Here is a 17,666-nt window from a genome sequence, read left to right as displayed (position 1 = left end):
TTCACATAACAGGTAGGCTTATGGGATACCTCCTTGATATTGGAATTTTATAAAGGTGGTGGTATTGAAATGATTAGAAATCTTGTGCTACTTTCTGAATGAAGCTTTCATCCATTTGTGACTGAATGTCATTTAACTTCGCTTTTTTTTAGGGATATAGATTTTATTTTATTATTTTTTCTTCTTTATTTTCTTTTAAATGTTACATTCAAAAAATATGAGGTCCCATGTACCCTCTACCCCACCCACACCACCCATCCCCCATCAACAAACTCTTCCATCATTGCGGCACATCCACTGTACCCGGGAAATACATTCTGGAGCACCGATGCAGCACATGGACAGTGGTCCACATTGTAGTCCACACTCTCCCCCAGTCCACCCAGTGGGCCACGACAGGACACACAACGTTCAGCATCGTCCCTGCAGCACCACCTAGGACAACTCCAAATCCTGAAAATGCCCCACACCTTTGCAGTAATGACAGAAATCACATGTAACCTTAGGTCAAATTTCAACATAAAGAGAAGGTTCTGTTCAGCAGCTCCCAGTCAATTTCCATGAATTATAGGCTCTCATAAGATTAAACATTTACTTTTCAACAATTCTCACAGTTTTTAGTTTGTATTTTATGTCATTTTATTAATATGTATTCCTCCTATAGGATTATTAATTTCATGAGGACAGAGCCGACATGTGATTTGGTCTCGATTATATGCTTAGCACTCAGCACAGTTTCTGGCAATGAGTTAGCATTTAATAAACATTTGTTGAATGTTTGAGCATATGCACACTCATAATATGCTGAAATAAGTAGACTAAGTGAATCCAGAGCAGTAACCTAAGAAAATAAGAAAAATAGATCAAGAAAAATAGACCATAAGATCAAGGTATCATTTAGAAGTAAGTTAAGGCGGCAGATTTGGCCCAGTGGTTAGGGCATCCGTCTACCACATGGGAGGTCCGTGGTTCAAACCCCCGGCCTCCTTGACCCGTGTGCAGCTGATCCATGCACAGTGCTGATGAGCCCAAAGTAGTGCTGTGCCACACAGGGGTGTCCCCCGCGTAGGGGAGCCCCACGCTCAAGGAGCGTGCCCCATAGGGAGAGCCACCCAGTGCGAAAGAAAGTGCAGCCTGCCCAGGAATGGTGCCACACACACAGAGAGCTGACACAACAAGATGATGCAACAAAAAGAAACACAGATTCCCGTGCCACTGACAACAACAGAAGCAGACAAAGAAGAAGACACAGCAAATAGACACAGAGAACAGAGAACTGGGGTGGGGGGAAGGGGAGAGAAATAAATAAATAAATAAATAAATAAATCTTTTTTAAAAAAGAAGTTAAATATACAAATATATGCAATTTCTCTCAGATTTTTTTTTGGTTTTATTTTTATTTCTTTCTCTCCCCTTCCTCCCCCCATTGTCTGCTCTCTGTATACATTCACTGTGTGTTCTTCTGAGTCCGATTGCATTCTCATTAGGCAGCACAGGAAACTGTATCTCTTTTTTGTTGTGTCATGTTAATGTGTCAGCTCTCCATGTGTGTGGCACCACTCCTGAGCAGGATGCGCTTTTCACACAGGGTGGCTCTCCTTGTGGGGTGCACTCCTTGCAAGTGGGGCACCCCTAAGCAGGGGACACCTCTGTATGGTATGGCACTCCTTGTGCATGGCAGCACTGTGCAAAGGCCAACTCACCACAAGGGCCAGGAGACCCTGGGTTTGAACCCTGGACCTCTTACATGGTAGGCGGACGTTCTATCAGTTGAATCACATTTGCTTCCCTCTCTCTCAGATTTTAAGAAATTTCAAGTGAGGTTTGAAGATTTAAATATTCTCTCAGATCTTAAAACAAAGAATAATACATGAAATGTTGCTTTTCAAATTGAGAACAAAATTAATACAAAAAATAAACTTGGGTTTTAAGGACAATTACTTCCTTCCATCAAGTCATTTCAATATCTCTTTGGAATTCAGCATGATTTTTATCAAAACTGATAAATGCAAACGTAGCAATTTGGAAGAAAAAAGAAAAGAATTGTTAATACTTTGGCTGACTGAAATGCTAACATAGATATTAGAATTAATAGAGTTAAAATAACTATGATTATCACGAAAATTAAGGCTGGGAAATGGACTTGGCCCAGTGGTTAGGGCGTCTGTCTACCACATGGGAGGTCCACGGTTCAAACCCTGGGCCTCCTTGACCCGTGTGGAGCTGGCCCATGCGCAGTGCTGATGTGCGCAAGAAGTGCCCGTGCCATGCAGGGGTGTTCCCCATGTAGGGCAGCCCCATGCGCAAGGAGTGCACCCCATAAGGAGAGCCGCCCAGCGTGAAAGAAAGTGCAGCCTGCCCAGGAATGGCGCCGCCCACACTTCCCGTGCTGCTGACGACAACAGAAGAGGACAAAGAAACAAGACGCAGCAAATAGACACAGAGAACAGACAACCGGGGGAGGGGGGGAATTAAATAAATAAATAAATCTTTTAAAAAAAAAAAGAAAAGAAAATTAAGGTAAACCTCGAGAGTATCACCAGTGAATGAGAATCAATAAAAAGAATCACATAGAAATTATAGAATTGAAGAAAAAAAATAGCTGAGATTAAGAATGCAACAGAGAGGTTTAATAAGCAAAACTGAATAAAATACAGACCTCAGTTAATATTACATTCTAGGATTGCCGTGATCACTGTTGAAAGGGTTCAAGAGAAGGTATGGTTGGAAGAAATGTTTTAATATGTTTACACTATGAAAGACTAACACAACTAGAAAATAAATTATTTTTTGTATTTTCCTGCATATTATGGGTAGGACTTCCATTTCTGGTCATAATCCATGTGTAGAAGCAAACTTTGAAAGAGTCATTAAAAGCCACTATTCATAGGCAGCACAGTGGGTAATGTGATAGTATGGGTAATAAATATTTTTTACCCAGGTGGGATGCTTGAAACCCTACTAGGGTCCTGGTCTCAGTTTCTCCCCTTCTGAGTGCTTTCCAACCCTTTAACCCATGCACAGGTTTTACCAGAAATCCCAAGGAGGTCCAGGACTACTTAGCTGGCACAATACATTTTTCAAAGTGTCATATGAGGTTCACTTACTAGAATGATAGTAACATACTCATGGTGTAACTCGTGACAGACATAGGACTCTGGGTTATCAACAGTCTACTGCCAACCCTTGAGCTTCATCCACCTGTATAGGTCTATGCATCAACTCTTACCTATCCATGTTCTTACCACAGTGTCACTTCTAGTATAAATCACCTTTGGCAGGACTAGCAGACACATATACAGTCCAACTTGTCCAACCAACCACCTACCCCTACAGATTGCACACTATGTGTCAGGAAGCCATCCTGATATCTATCCTGCCCATGCATAACTCTTCCATTGCCTGTTGAGACAGATGCTCTTCTGATCTATATCTTCTATTGATTCCAACAGGTAGGTGACTTAATGCTTCCCTGATGTTTTAGTCTTCTAGGCTGCTGAAAGCAATGTGCCAGAAATGGGTTGGCTTTTAACAATGGGAATGTATTAGTTTACAAGCTTACAGTTTCAAGGCTGAGAAAAGTGTCCAAATCAAGGCATCATCAGGCAATGCTTTCCCCTGGAAGACCAGCTGCTGGTGATCCTCAGTCACATGGCAAGGCACATGGCAGTGCCTGCTGGTCTCTCCCTCCTCTTCCCCTATTTCCTTCCTTTCAGTTTCTTGCTTCCATGGTTTTTCTTCTCTGTCTGATTTACATTCTCTTATAAAGGACTCCAGTAAGAGAATTAAGATCCACCTTCAGCCATGACTTAATTGAATTAACCTAATCAAAAGGCCCTTAACTGAAGTAACTGAATCAAAAATCCCTATTTACAATAAGTTTACACCCACAGGAATGAATTAGCTTTAAGAAAATACTTTTCTGGGTCCCATATAAAATACAGGGACCACATTACTTGCTCTATGAAACTCTAACCAATATAGAGGGGATACAAAAGGCAAGTATGTAATCAGCTTTGAAAGATTTCACATTCTAGAATTGCAGTGAAAAAGGTATAAAATCTAAAGCATTCAAGACAGGTCCTGCCTGTTCAAGATGGTGGAAGGAGACACTACAGGTCTCTATCCCTCTATAGAAGCTTTGAACAACCAAAAAGAACTAGCAGAAACAACTTTCCAGAAAATATTTAAAAGGTTTTAGTAACAGGACACATGCCAAATCAAGAAAAAGGCTACTTAATCCTTTTAATATGTTTAGCCCATAAAATTCTAACATGAGTAGAAAATTTTTTCCTGACACTCTGACTTGCTGCTCACCCCTCCTCAATGGCTTGATACAAAGCCAGTCCTGCTCCCAGTGAGCAGAGTAAACCTGGTGCAAATACTAAGAGCATGTATGTCTGGCCCAATCTATCTGGTGGTGGCCTGAAGGACTCACCATCCTGGAACTTGCCATGAATTTCTACAGAATGCTGTGAGAAGTAGTCATGTTTTGCTGCCAGATGCAAGGGATTTCTAGCTGTAAGACACAAGATGAAGTGTCCAGGACCATGAAAAAACTATTTCATAGGGAAGAGGGGACAGTTATATCCATGTAAATGGGGGGATTTTTAGGGACACAAAGGCATGACAAAACATGACACATGCACGGAAAAGACCAGGGAGGCCACTATGCTTTGACCTGGTGTTGTTTTCTAATCATTTCATATAAACAGGCCCTGAAAAAGTAAAAGGTCAATCTGAAAAGACTGGGAAAGGTATTTTCTTGTATCCTTTTCTCTTTATTTTTGTTTGTTAGCTCCTGGCACTCAAGGAAAGCTCTGTCCTAACACTAAGTGGAGACAAGAATAAGAATCAGATGCCTCACAATCTAAACACCAGAGATAAACATATTAAAATCTCAAAATGTTCAGATTTCAACAAAAGATTACAAAACATAAAAGAAACAGGAACAGGAGTAAATGTCCCAGAATAACAGTTCAAAGCATTTTGTGGATCCCAGAAAAGATCATGTTCTTAAAGCTAATCCATTCCTGTGGATGTGGGACCCTTTGATTGGATTGCACTCAGTTGGGGGGCTTTGACTGGATTGCTTCAGTGATGCAGGACCCATGGTGGGTCTTGATCCTCTTGCTGGAGTTCTTTACAAATGGGAGAAAAATTCAGAGACACACAGTAAAAAGTGGCAGAGACAGAGAATCCCCAAGAGACTCAGAGAAAGATCCCAGAGGACAGAGGTTGGAATAGCAGGGCATAGAAAGGATCCCCTGGGGAGCCAGAGGAGAGGGGAAAGATGAGCCATATGTCTGATTTCACACATCGGAGCTTGGGGAGAAAGTAAGCCTAAAGGAGAGAGGAGAGACCCAGATTGTCAGAATGCCATTGTGTCTTGCCACAAGGCAGGAGTCCAAGATTACCAGCTGACTTTCACTGAGACAGCCTCTCTAATGATGCCTTGCTTTGGACATTTTCACAAACTCAAAACTGTTAAGTTTTTAACCTAATAAATCCCCCTTTAAAAGCCAACCCATTTCTGATATATTGCTCCCAGCATCCTTTAGCAAACTAAAACATCCAACAAAGGAAAAGATTAAGCATTACAATCTATCATTGAAGAGGACTAGACCTGGGACATACAAGATACAGACTTTTTTAAAGATGGTCTTCAATATGTTAAAAGTGCTAAAGGAAAACATGGACAAATAACTAAAGGAAATCAGGAAAATAATAGATGAATACAAAGAGAAAATCAATAGAGAGATGTAAATTATGAAATGTAATCAAACAGAGTGGAAGAATAGAGTAAATGAAATTAAAAATTCCCCAGAGAAATCAACAGCAGATTGAAGATGGCAGAAGAAAGAGTCAGTGAACTTGAAGATAAGAAAATTGAATTCATACTGTTTGAGGAAAAGAAGGAAGAAATGATGAAGAAAAGTGAACAGAGCTTATGGTGGTTTAGAGCTATGTACCCCAGAACATACGCCTTTGGGTAAATCCTTTGAAAATAGCCTTTTGATTAGGTTACTACAGTTAGGGTGTGACCAAAGTCAATCAGGATGGGTCTTAATCCTATTACTGGAGTCTTTAAAGTGGACTGAAATACACACAAAGAGAGAAAGTCACAGGAAACAAGAAACAGTGACTTTGTTTTAAGATGTTTATTTTGATTATTTAATTACTTCCAATTATACAAGATTTTAGTGTCTTGAAAGTTTTACTTGTTTTTTCCTTTATAATTTCCTCTTTCCAACACTATTTTGTTCTCCCCCACACTCTCCTCTTCTTTTTATCCCCACTTCTCCAGAAGAGAACAGAGTGACCAGGAGATGCCACCATGTGCTCTGTTATGTGACAGAGGATCCAAAGACTGAGTGTAAACAGCAGCCTTCCTGGAATGCTGGTCTTTGTCTTTAGGAAGAAAGCATCACCTTGATAATGACTTGATTTGGACTTTTCCTAGCCTCAAAACCATAAGCAAATAAATTTCTGTTGTTTAAACTAATTCATTGCATTGTATTTGCTTTAACAATGAGGAAACTGAAATAGAACATGAGGAATCTGTGGGGCACCATCAAGTGTACCAATATATACATTGAGGAAGTCCCAGAAGGAGAAGAAAAAGTGAAAGGGGAGGAGAGAATATTCAAAGAAATAATGGCTGAAAACTTCCCAAATTTAACAACAGATATGAATACATACATCCAAGATGGTCAACAAACTCCAAACAGAATAAAACCAAATGGATCCACATTACATAGCATATTATATAAATAAACTATCAAATCCAAAAGATAAAGAAAGTATTCTGAAAGCTGAAAGAGAAGAAGCATGCTACATTTTTGGGGAAGCCTCAATAAAATTGTCACTTTCTCATCAGAAACCATGGCAAGAAGGACAAGATGACATATTTAAAGGGCTGAAAGTATAAAAGCTGCTAACCAAGAATTCTATATCTGGAAAAACCATCTGTATTAGTCAGCCAAAGGTGTGCTGATACAAAATACCAGAAATCTGTTTGCTTTTATAAAGGGTATTTATTTGGGGTAGAAGCTTACAGTCACTAGTTCATAAAGAGTAAGTAACTTCCCTCACCATCAGTTGCCATGTATTGGAGGAAGACAGCTCCCAGTCTCTGTGAGGGCTCAGCCTTCCTCTTTCTCCTAAGGCTCTGTGGTCCCAGCTTCTTCTGATCTCAGGTGTAGGCTAGCATAAGGCTCATCTCTCTCCCCAGGGTTTGTTTCTTTCTGGGCTTTCTCAGCTGTTCAGGGCTCTGGTCTCTTTAGCTGCAAACTATCAGGTGAATAGCTCAGCTCTCTCCCCAGGGCTCAGCATACAAAACTAAACTCTGTGTTCTCCTTCTCCATGTATTTACGTCCCAGTCTTTGATTGAGCATCTGTTTATATAGCCCACAAAGCGGGCAGGGGCAGGGCTCAAACTGAGTTGCTCTAATGACATGTTCAAATAAAAACCCTAATCTTGATTTAATAAAGTAAAAGCAAAACCTCTGGATCTAATACAATATACTCAAAGGAACAGACCACGTTACAAACACAGTCCAATGTCTATTTTTCCAATTCATAAACAATACCAAACTGCCACACCATCTATCAAAAGTGAGGGAAAATGGAAGCAGATGTGGCTCAGTAGTTGAGTGCCAGCTTCCCACATATGAGGTCTGGGGTTCCATCCCCAGCCCCAGTACCTAAAAGAAAAAAAGAGAGAGAGAGAGAGAGAGATTAAGATATTACTATATAAACAAAATCTGAGAGAATTTGTCTCCCCTAGACCAGCCCCACAAAAGATGCTAAAGAGAGTACTGAAAGTTGAAAGGGAAGAACAATAGAAAATAAATTGAAGTAGTTACACACAGAAAGACAGATCTCCAATAAGGGTAATGAATAAGATGTAAATGCCAGTACTATTGTATTTTTGGTTTGTAACTCAACTTTTCACTTCCTATAGGATCAAAGAAGCAAATACATAAAAGGTAATGATATATCAATGGTTTGGGACTCATAATGTATAAACATGTAATTTGTGACAAGAACTAAAACTGATGGGGGGGATAGATGGGTATAGGAATATAGTTTTGTTTACTATTGAAGTTATGTCAGTATGGAAGCAAACAAGATTGTTACAGATTTAAGATGTTAAATTCAAGTCCCACGGTAATTACAAAGAAAATATCAAAGAATATTAAAGCTCATAGAAACATAAATTAGAGTCTGTCCTATAGGAACACAGGCAGGGGTTAATGCAAAATGTACATAGAGTTTCTGTTGGGGGATTTCCAGTAATGCAGGTGGTGAGGGTACTGAAATATTGTGAATATGATTAATCCCACTAAGTGGATGCTTGGGAGTGGTTGAGATGGAAAAGTTTATGCTGTATATATGTTCCTATAATAAAAAAGAAAGAAAAAAAGAACAACTAATGAGATAACCACAATTAAATGCAATGCATGATCCTCGATGGTATCAAACAAGGGAAGAAAGAAGGCTGAAAAGGACATTGAGACAAATGAAAAAACTGGAATATAGACTACAAGTTTCATATCAATGTTAAATTTCTAGAACTTGATAATGACCCTTAAGGTGGATACATAAGTGAATACCTGTGATCATTTTGTTCATGTATCAATTTGGTCAGGTGATAGTATCCAATTATTTGATTAAGCAAACACAGGCCTAATTGTTATTGTGACGATATTTTGTGAAATTAAATCATCAGTAACTTAATCGCATTTATAGCTGATTACATCTACAATCAACTGAGGAGACTGCAAAGAAAGAGGACTCATCCAATCAGTTGAAGACCTTACGAAGAGAAGTGATGATTTCAGCAGACAGAATAGAGAATGTACATCTCTACATTAGCTGTTTCTCCTGGGAAATTCATCAAAAACCTTCATCAGAGTTCCCAGCGTGCAGCCTGCAGAATTTGGACTTCTGCATCCCCAAGTTTTGTGAGACAAATTTATAAAATTTCATAATATTTACATTTATTTACTTCCTGTTAGTTGTTTCCCTAGAGAACCCTGACCAATACAATATCCTTGTTCTCAGGAAAAGTACATGACACCATTAAGGGTCCAAGAAGCATGATGAATTCTAACTATACTAAAATGTTCAAGAAATGGTTGGATAAATAGAAACACAGATAGATGCATAGATAGAAGGATTTATAGAATGATAGAATGATATGGCAAATGTGACAAAAAGTTAAAATGTAAAAATTGGTGGATCTGGGTATCAGGGGGATAAGGGTATGATGGAGTTCTCTGAATAGGGTCTATATTATTTTTGTAACTGTACTATAAGTTTGAAAATATTTCAAAATAAGGTTTCCTTAAAAAAAGTAGTCAAGAGAAGGTATGGTTGGAAGATGTGTTATTCTATTATACTCTATGAAATTCTGAACAGTAAATCTAACATGACTAGAAAAAAATTCTTGTTCATATTTTCTTTCATATTATGGGGAAGACCTGCATTTGTGGTCATAATCTTTGAAGTAAAATAATAACATTTGAAAGAGTCTTTGGAAACCAATATTCACAGAAAACACAATGGATAATATAATATCATGGAGTATGAAGTAATCAGCATGTAATAAAAGGTATTAAGAAATGCAGAAGCAAGAGAATTTGTATTATTTCAATAACAAGTTTTGAAGAGCCATAGCATTTGAATAATAGCAGTCTTGCTCCTATTTTCTAGAGTGGGCCCAATAACTTTAGCCAGGAACAGCACCTTGGACAGTACAGAATCTGAAAAGATGGTTAAAGGACTTGAATAGAAGGATACCCGGCCAATACAAAGAATATTTACACCTATTGGTTAGTTAATAAACAAATATGTGAGTACCTCCTCTATTTGTTATTCTAAACATTAATTAAAAAGTCACTATATTTACACAGGTACATGAATTTTGAGTACATTTTAATCAAATTGTTTATGTAAGCAGGAACCTTGCAAAAAATGTTTGTTCAGGATCCCAAATTCCACGGGGTGGCCTTGCAAACCAAAAATCCTTCAACAAGTAAAATTAATAAGTGAATTTTCATAGAGTCACATAATGAATACTATCCTCACGAGAATGAATGTACTAAAACTAAATACAACTACATGAATGAATCTCACGGGTAAAAGATGGCAGGCACAAAAGGGAATACACACTTCCAAAGCAGACAAAACTAATCTGAGATGTTGGAAGTTAGGATAGTAGCCAGCCTTGCAGGACATGTAGCAGGGAATTTATTAACTGGAAGAGGATTTGAAATTGAGCAAATTATTGAAAGCAAATTTAAAGTTGAGTCTCTTCTACTCTACCCTCAAGAACATGGAAGGTTATTTCATTGCCATACCAAAAATATTCTAGGCTATCACTTTTTTAGATTTTTTTCTTAAGGAAGACAATTAATTGTAAACCACAAAAATATTTTTCAATGTTTTCAAGCTGTGTTAAACAAGATTGTATGCACTGGCAGACCCTTGAGAAAATACATTTACTCTATGTTTGCACAAAGTGACATTATTAAAAACATACAAATACAGGTCAACTTTCAGTAATTTCTCATGTTACATCATTTTGAGCTTGCAGAGGTGGATCTTTGAGTGAATTAATTCTCCAGTGATGGTCTAAGCTTGGACAGATTCCCTTATTTAAAAGTACTAACATTTCTGCCTTTTCTGCACTCTCTTCTATCAATATTTCTCTCTTAATGAATAAAGGTAATAAACCTGAAGCAGCAGGATAAGAAAATGGGTAAGGAGAAGATAAAAAACACTAACATTGGAAATTAAAATATCTACCTTCTCAGATTTTTTTATCTCAGATTAATCATAATATATAAGCATACTTACTGATATGAAACTACTAACATTTAATTAGGCATTTATTGTTTTGACTAACTTTTAAGAACAAAAACATTTTAAACCTGTTATAGAGTTCACTGCTGCTAAAGTTAATCCTGTAATGCTTCTGCAACAACACTATTTTCTCTCACCAACAAAGATGAAGTTGTCCTTCTGAGGGCTAAATCAGTTCCTACTTGGCCTGAGATGCAGGGCAAATGTTTAGCACAGTAAGAGCAAAACAAAGTTCTCAGTACAAATATCTTGCTTGGAAAGCAATTGAAGACATTAGAGAGGCACAGAAACGTAAAAATCAATTGGATTTAAAAAGACAAAAAACTTTCTGTTGTTCAATTCAGGCTAAGAAATAGTCTCCTGGGAATTTACCAAAAAAATGTTATATAAAGAGTACACAAAAAATACCATTTTTAAAAATGCAATTAGATATTCCCAGAGCCTAGTGTAGTTTATTTGAGGCCTCCAAGCTTGTATTCTACTTCTTTGAGATTCATGAACATAATAAATACATAATGGCATCATAAGATACCTCAAAGACTCATAGTGCTTCTGAAGTAGAGCAAAGGGTTCCTGCAGCAGGTGCAAGCTCACTGCAGTGCTCTAGGCCAGGCTTAAACACTTCAGTTGGAAAGGCAATTTCAGCTGGCCACTGTTGAATTGTCAGTATCCCTCAACCCAAATCAATCAGATTTGTCCCACTGTTTCTCAGAAGGAAACATTTCTGCCTTTGCCATTTGATTTTTTCCAGTATAAAACTGAAACAAAAAGTCAGAGATGGGATTGTTATCATGCTCAATATGTTCAAAACCTATCAGGCCACCCAGCCATGTTCTTTGAAGGAAGTAGGTAAAACCTCTCTGCTTGCCCTTCTTATGCTTTTACTCTAAAGTGAACCCAAATCCCAAGTCTGCTACCTGCAAGCTGTTAGATCCCAATCAAGTTGTTTAAACTTTCTGGAACTCAGTGGGACCATCTGTAAAATGAAATAGTTACAGGTTATCTATAGCAGAGATTATAACTTGATTAGGATAATGCATATAAAATTTCATATAAAAATTTCATATAAACTATGGCACATTTTCAATCACATAATAGGTGCTAGATACTATCAAAATACTATTTAAATTATTATAAATCCTATTTACCCTGTGTACATTTAATTAAATCATTGTCAGTTTTCTATTTATCTCTATCAGTGTCAGGTTGATTAGGTTTTCCAGTTATCTAGATCATGTCTTTCTACATATTTTCCTTTCAACTAACTTCAGTTTGTATACGGAACATCTAACTAATGTCGCCATCATTAGATAGATCTGTAACAATAAGGAAAAATACTCAACACAGGGAAACGGACTTGGCCCAGTGGTTAGGGCAACTGTCTACCACATGGAATGTCCGCAGTTCAAACCCCGGGCCTCCTTGACCCGTGTGGAGCTGGCCCATGCGCAGTGCTGATGTTCGCAAGGAGTGCCGTGCCACTCAGGGGTGTCCCAAGCATGATAAATAAATAGGAATCCACACTTAGACATATCAAAGTGAAATTGTAAAATACCAAGGCAAGTGTATTGGTTTTAAAGGAGCAAGAGATAAATGATGGATTGCTCTTACAGGGGTGGGAAACTGATAGCTGAATACACAAGGGTAACAGCTAAAACCAGAATACCAGAAAGGTATCTTCAAGATTCAGAAAGTACATGGCTACAGTAGTGGTTTGGACCTATATAACCCAGAAAAACATGTTCTTAAACTTAATCCATTCCCGTGGGCAAGAACTCATTGTAAATAGCCTTATGATGAGGTGACATCAGATAACATATGATTGACTTGACTCACAATGGGTCTTAATCCCATTACTGGAGCCCTTTATAAGCAGAATAAAATTCAGACACACAGAGTGAAAGCCACAGGGAGCAGCCAGAAGCTGGAAGTCAACAGAACCTGGAAAGAAAAGAAAAAGGCAGGAGAGGCCACCATGTGCATTGCCTTGTGACAGAAAAGCCAAGGACCAAGGACCACTAGCAATGAGCCCCAGAATGCCACAGTCTTCTCGGAGAAAGTATTGCCTTGATGATGCTTTGATTTCTAGCCTCAAAACTGTGAGCCAATTCATACCCACTGTTTAAGTCAGAACATTGCATGACATTTGTTTTAGCGACCTAGAAACCAAAACAACTACCAATTCAGAATTCTCTACCAATTAAAATACTTCCAATAATGAAAGTAAAATTAAAAAAGCTTAATCATTGGAAATTAGAGATTTTGCCACCTAGGGACCCAGAGTAAAAGAAAATTCCAGATTGAAGCTCAGAAAAGCATGAAGGTATGATGAATAAAGAAAATGATATAAAACCATTGATTACAGAAAACAAAAGTAAATAAAGTGTCTTGTGGGGTTTTAAATAGAGAATTAAAACATGTAAAATGATAGAATATAAATGAGAGAGAATGAATAGAAAAGATCCTTGCATTTTCTGAGAGCAATTGAGGTAAAGATAATTATTATTCTTTGATAAGTCAAGGATATATATTTTATCTCTAGGATAACTCACAAGAATAGGAAAAAATTTATAACTTCCAAACTAAAAACTCTTAAATACAAATATATGTACATAAATCATAATATACACACATGTATATACATATACATATATAGTAACAAAGGAGAAAAAAGTGAATATAGAATAGACAAAACAATTAGTCATCTCATAAGGGTATAAACAATTAAACCCTATTTCAGCAATTGCATTATATGCTACAGTTAAGAGAAAATGATTGTTGTACTGCTTCTAAACATAACTAGCATAAAATCTTTATAATATACAGATATGGCAGTTTGAGATTATTTTATGAATCCCAAAAAGAGAAAGATTATGTTTTTAAACTAATCAATTCCTGTCGGTGTGATGCCTTTTGATTGCAATAAATTCTGTTGAGGAACTTTTGGTTAGATGACTCTTAAAACCTCAAAAGATCACTTTTGGGTTTTTGATTAGACTATGCCAGTTGGGCATGATTCATGTTGAGTCTCCACCCTCTTGCTGGGTCGTTTAAAAACTGAGACAGAGAGAGACAGACAGACACAGGAAAAGGAAGCTCCCATATTTGATCCTGCCATGTGAGAAAAGACTAGAAGATCACTTAGGCAAAAATATCCCCAAGATGCTGGGCCCATGGAGAAGCTTAAGAGGAGAGAAACCCTGCTGTAAGCCATTAGCTTACAGGAAGAATGTGGAGCAACCAAGACTGATAGAGGAAGCCTGGTGAGCTCAAGAGTGGAAGGTTGAGACCTCAGCAGAAATTGGTAGCCATCTTGCTTTAACAAATGCCCAAAAAAGGATCAACAGTAGGTGATTTGGTAAAAAAGTACTTTTATGGTGCCTTATTTTGTCTATTTCACATCCTCAGGACTATAAGATTTTACTCCAAATAAATCCCCTTTATAAAAACCAATCCATTTCTGATATGTTATATCCATAGCCCTTTGGTAAACTAAAGCAGCACATTTAAAATTATAATTTAGAGAATGCTTGCAAGTAGAATAATAAATACATAAACTAAACACACATGCAAAAAAGCTGGTGTTACTACAGTAATATCAAACAAATTAGATTTTAAGGCAAAATAAAAATATAAAGAAATTCAATTTGTTAGGGAAATAAATGTTAAATTCACCAGAATTATATGTATAACAAATCCAAGTGATATGATAAAACTGAACTAATTAAGAAAATGTGGTATGGTGGCAGAGAGGCAGAGATAAACAAAGGGACATATCCCCAGAAAACAGTCAAGAAAGATACACACTGCCATAGTTTGCCTGAGATGCCATCACAAATACCACACATGGGTTGGTTAAAACAATGGGAATTTACCAGCTCATGGATCTGAGGCTAGGAAAAGTCCAAAATAAATATCCAGCAAGACTTGCTTTTTCTCCAAAGAATACAGCTTTTGGGGGCTGGCTGCCTGCACTCCTTAGGGTTCCTCAGGCTTCCTGTCCTCTCCTTTCTCTTTCAGGTTCCCACTGACTTCCCTCCTGTCCCTGTGGTCTTCTCCTTATGAAGCCTCCAAAGCCTAGATTAAGACCTGCTCTGGAGTTCTGGAAAGATGGAATCATAGTAGGCAGGGAAGGCTCAGCTCTTTCACAAAAACAAGAGAGAAAGGGCCAAAAGCTGTCCAAGGGGCCTGCTTTGTGGGACAGCAGACAAGGACAGTGCTGTGCAACTCCCTGGAGGACAAGAGACAGAGAGATGAAGAACTGAAACAACAAATGTGTTACTCTACCAGTTTGATATTGAGAATTCCGAAAATAGATATTGGATTATGTTTGCGAACTGATCTATCCCTCTGGGCATATAGATTGGATTGAATTCAGAGGTTTCACTGTTACTTGATTAAATAATGATTAAGGTTTTGATTGGGAAATGTCAGTAGGATGTTGAGTTCCCACCCTTTTGGTGGGCAGAGACATATAGAGAAAATTACATAGCAGAAGAGAAAGTTATAGTTTTGAGCTGGAGCCCAAGGAAGTAAACACTCAGGAGAAGAACACAGAGGAATAGAAATGGCTCCATAGACATGGCAGTGGCCCTGGGAAGAGAGATGAGACATTTGCCTGACAGTTTACAGCTAGCCTTGCAGAGAAAGCAGAGCAGCTGAACCCAAAAAAACTTGGGAGAGAGATGAGACTTACCCAGCCTACAGCTGATATGGAAGAAACTGGGACCATGGATCCCTAAAAGAAAGAGGAAGCCTAAACCCTTGCAGATGTCAATAGCCATCTTGCTCCAACACATGACAACTGATTTTGGTGAAGGAAGTAACTTACATTTTATGGCCTGGTAACTGTAAGCTTCTACCCCAAATAAATACCGTTTATAAAATCCAACAGATTTCTAGTACTTTGCATCAGCACCCCTTTGGCTCCCATCCCAAACCCTCAAGACATTAAACCAGGATAAAACCCCTGTCTCACTGCAGCTGACTGACAGAAACAGACATTTTCTTTCATGTCAGCTCTTAAAAGGGAAGAGGGAAGGTGAGTCTGAGGCCTTCTCTTCAGTGAATTCATCCAGCAGAGCCCACTGTTGTGGAAATAGCAGAACATGAGAAAGCAGAGGTTGTAAAACACTTCCATGGAAAGGTTCACCAATGAATGCCATGTGCTAGCCAGCCAGGATACTTAAAAAGTGAAAAATTGCTTTTAGGTCTTTTTTTAGCCTCACCCTTGGGGTGAAATCTATACCCCATTAGTGAGTTTCTGGCCCAATTTTGATAATATAAGCTGGACAATTTTAAAGACTTAGAATAAGTTGAATCAAAAATCAAAGAAGAGCTATGAATAAAAACAATAGTGAAGTGAGAGAAATTGACCATCAGAGTAAATTCACCAACACATTCAGATGCCTAGACATTAGCAAAAGAAATCATATGCCTTACTAGCAAACAGAAAGAGATGGCCCAGTCAAAGGAGTAAACCAAATATCCTGATGAGATACAGGATTTAAAACAATTAATCAATGATAATCACACAAATCTCCTAAATCAGCTCAAAGAATTGAAGGAAAATTTGACTAACAAGATAGATAAAGGATACTAAAAAGAGACTGGGGGGAGGTCTAAAGAAAAATTTGAAGGCCTGGAAAGAGGAGTAACAGAGCTTATGGGAGTGAAAGACACAATAGATGAAATTAAAAATACATTAGAGGGAGCTGACGTGGATCAGTGGTTGAGCACCAGCTTCCTACATACAAGGTCTTGGGTCCAATCTTGGGCAACAAAACCTTAAAAAGAAATCAGAGGGACATAACAGCAGATTTTAATTACTCAAAGACAGAATTAGTGATTTCAGAACACAACATTGGAATTGAAAAAAACAGGAGACAGAAAGAGAAAATAATGAGAAATAGAACACAGTCTCAGGGAATTGATGGACAATGTGAAATACACAAACATATGTGTTATCAGTCTCCCAGAAAGAGAAAAGGCTGGAAAAGGGGCATACAGAATATCTGAGGAAATGATGATCAAAAATTTCCCAACCCTTGTTTAAAAGATATATATCTCAATATGCAAGAAGGATAATGCACCCCAAACAGAATAGACTTACTCCAAGATACTTTCTATTCATAATGACAAATGTGAGAGATAAAGAGGATTCTGAAGGCAAGAGAAAAGTAAAGCATCACAAACAAGGGAACCTCAATAATACTAAGTACTGACCTCTCATCAAAAACCATGGATGCGAGAAGAAAGTGGTATTATGTACTTAAGGTATTCAAAGAAAAAAACTGCCAGCTGAGAATTCTGTATCCAGCAAAAGTATCCTTCAGAAATGAGAGTGAGTTTAAAGTCTTCACAGACAAACAAAAAATGAGAGAATATGTTACCAAAAGGCCAGAATTACAAGACATACTAAAGGGAGTACTGCAACTTGAATGGAAAAAATAAGTGTGAGAAAATTGGAGAAGAATATAGAAATGAAGGTTATTAGGAATGGTAAACTAAAAGGTAAAAACACAGACAACAGTAAGATATGACAATGGAAAACCCAAGGACAAAATGGATGAAGTAAGTAATGCCTTTACAGTAATAATATTGCATGCTAATGGCTTGAACCCCTAGAAGGTCAACCACCACACCAGGGAGCCAAGAATGCCTACAACTGAAAGCAGGAGAATTGCATCCAGCATCCCCGTGGAATCTAAGCCCCCTATTGATATAGATGTGGAGTGGATACAGCCATTCTAGGGTCCACATGATGGAGGAATAGAGTATGGATTAGAGTGGAC

This window comes from Dasypus novemcinctus, chromosome 8 (genome assembly GCF_030445035.2).
Source record: "Dasypus novemcinctus isolate mDasNov1 chromosome 8, mDasNov1.1.hap2, whole genome shotgun sequence".
NCBI lineage: Eukaryota > Metazoa > Chordata > Mammalia > Cingulata > Dasypodidae > Dasypus > Dasypus novemcinctus.
The sequence above is the reverse complement of the archived record's forward strand: the minus strand, read 5'-3'. Positions refer to the sequence as shown.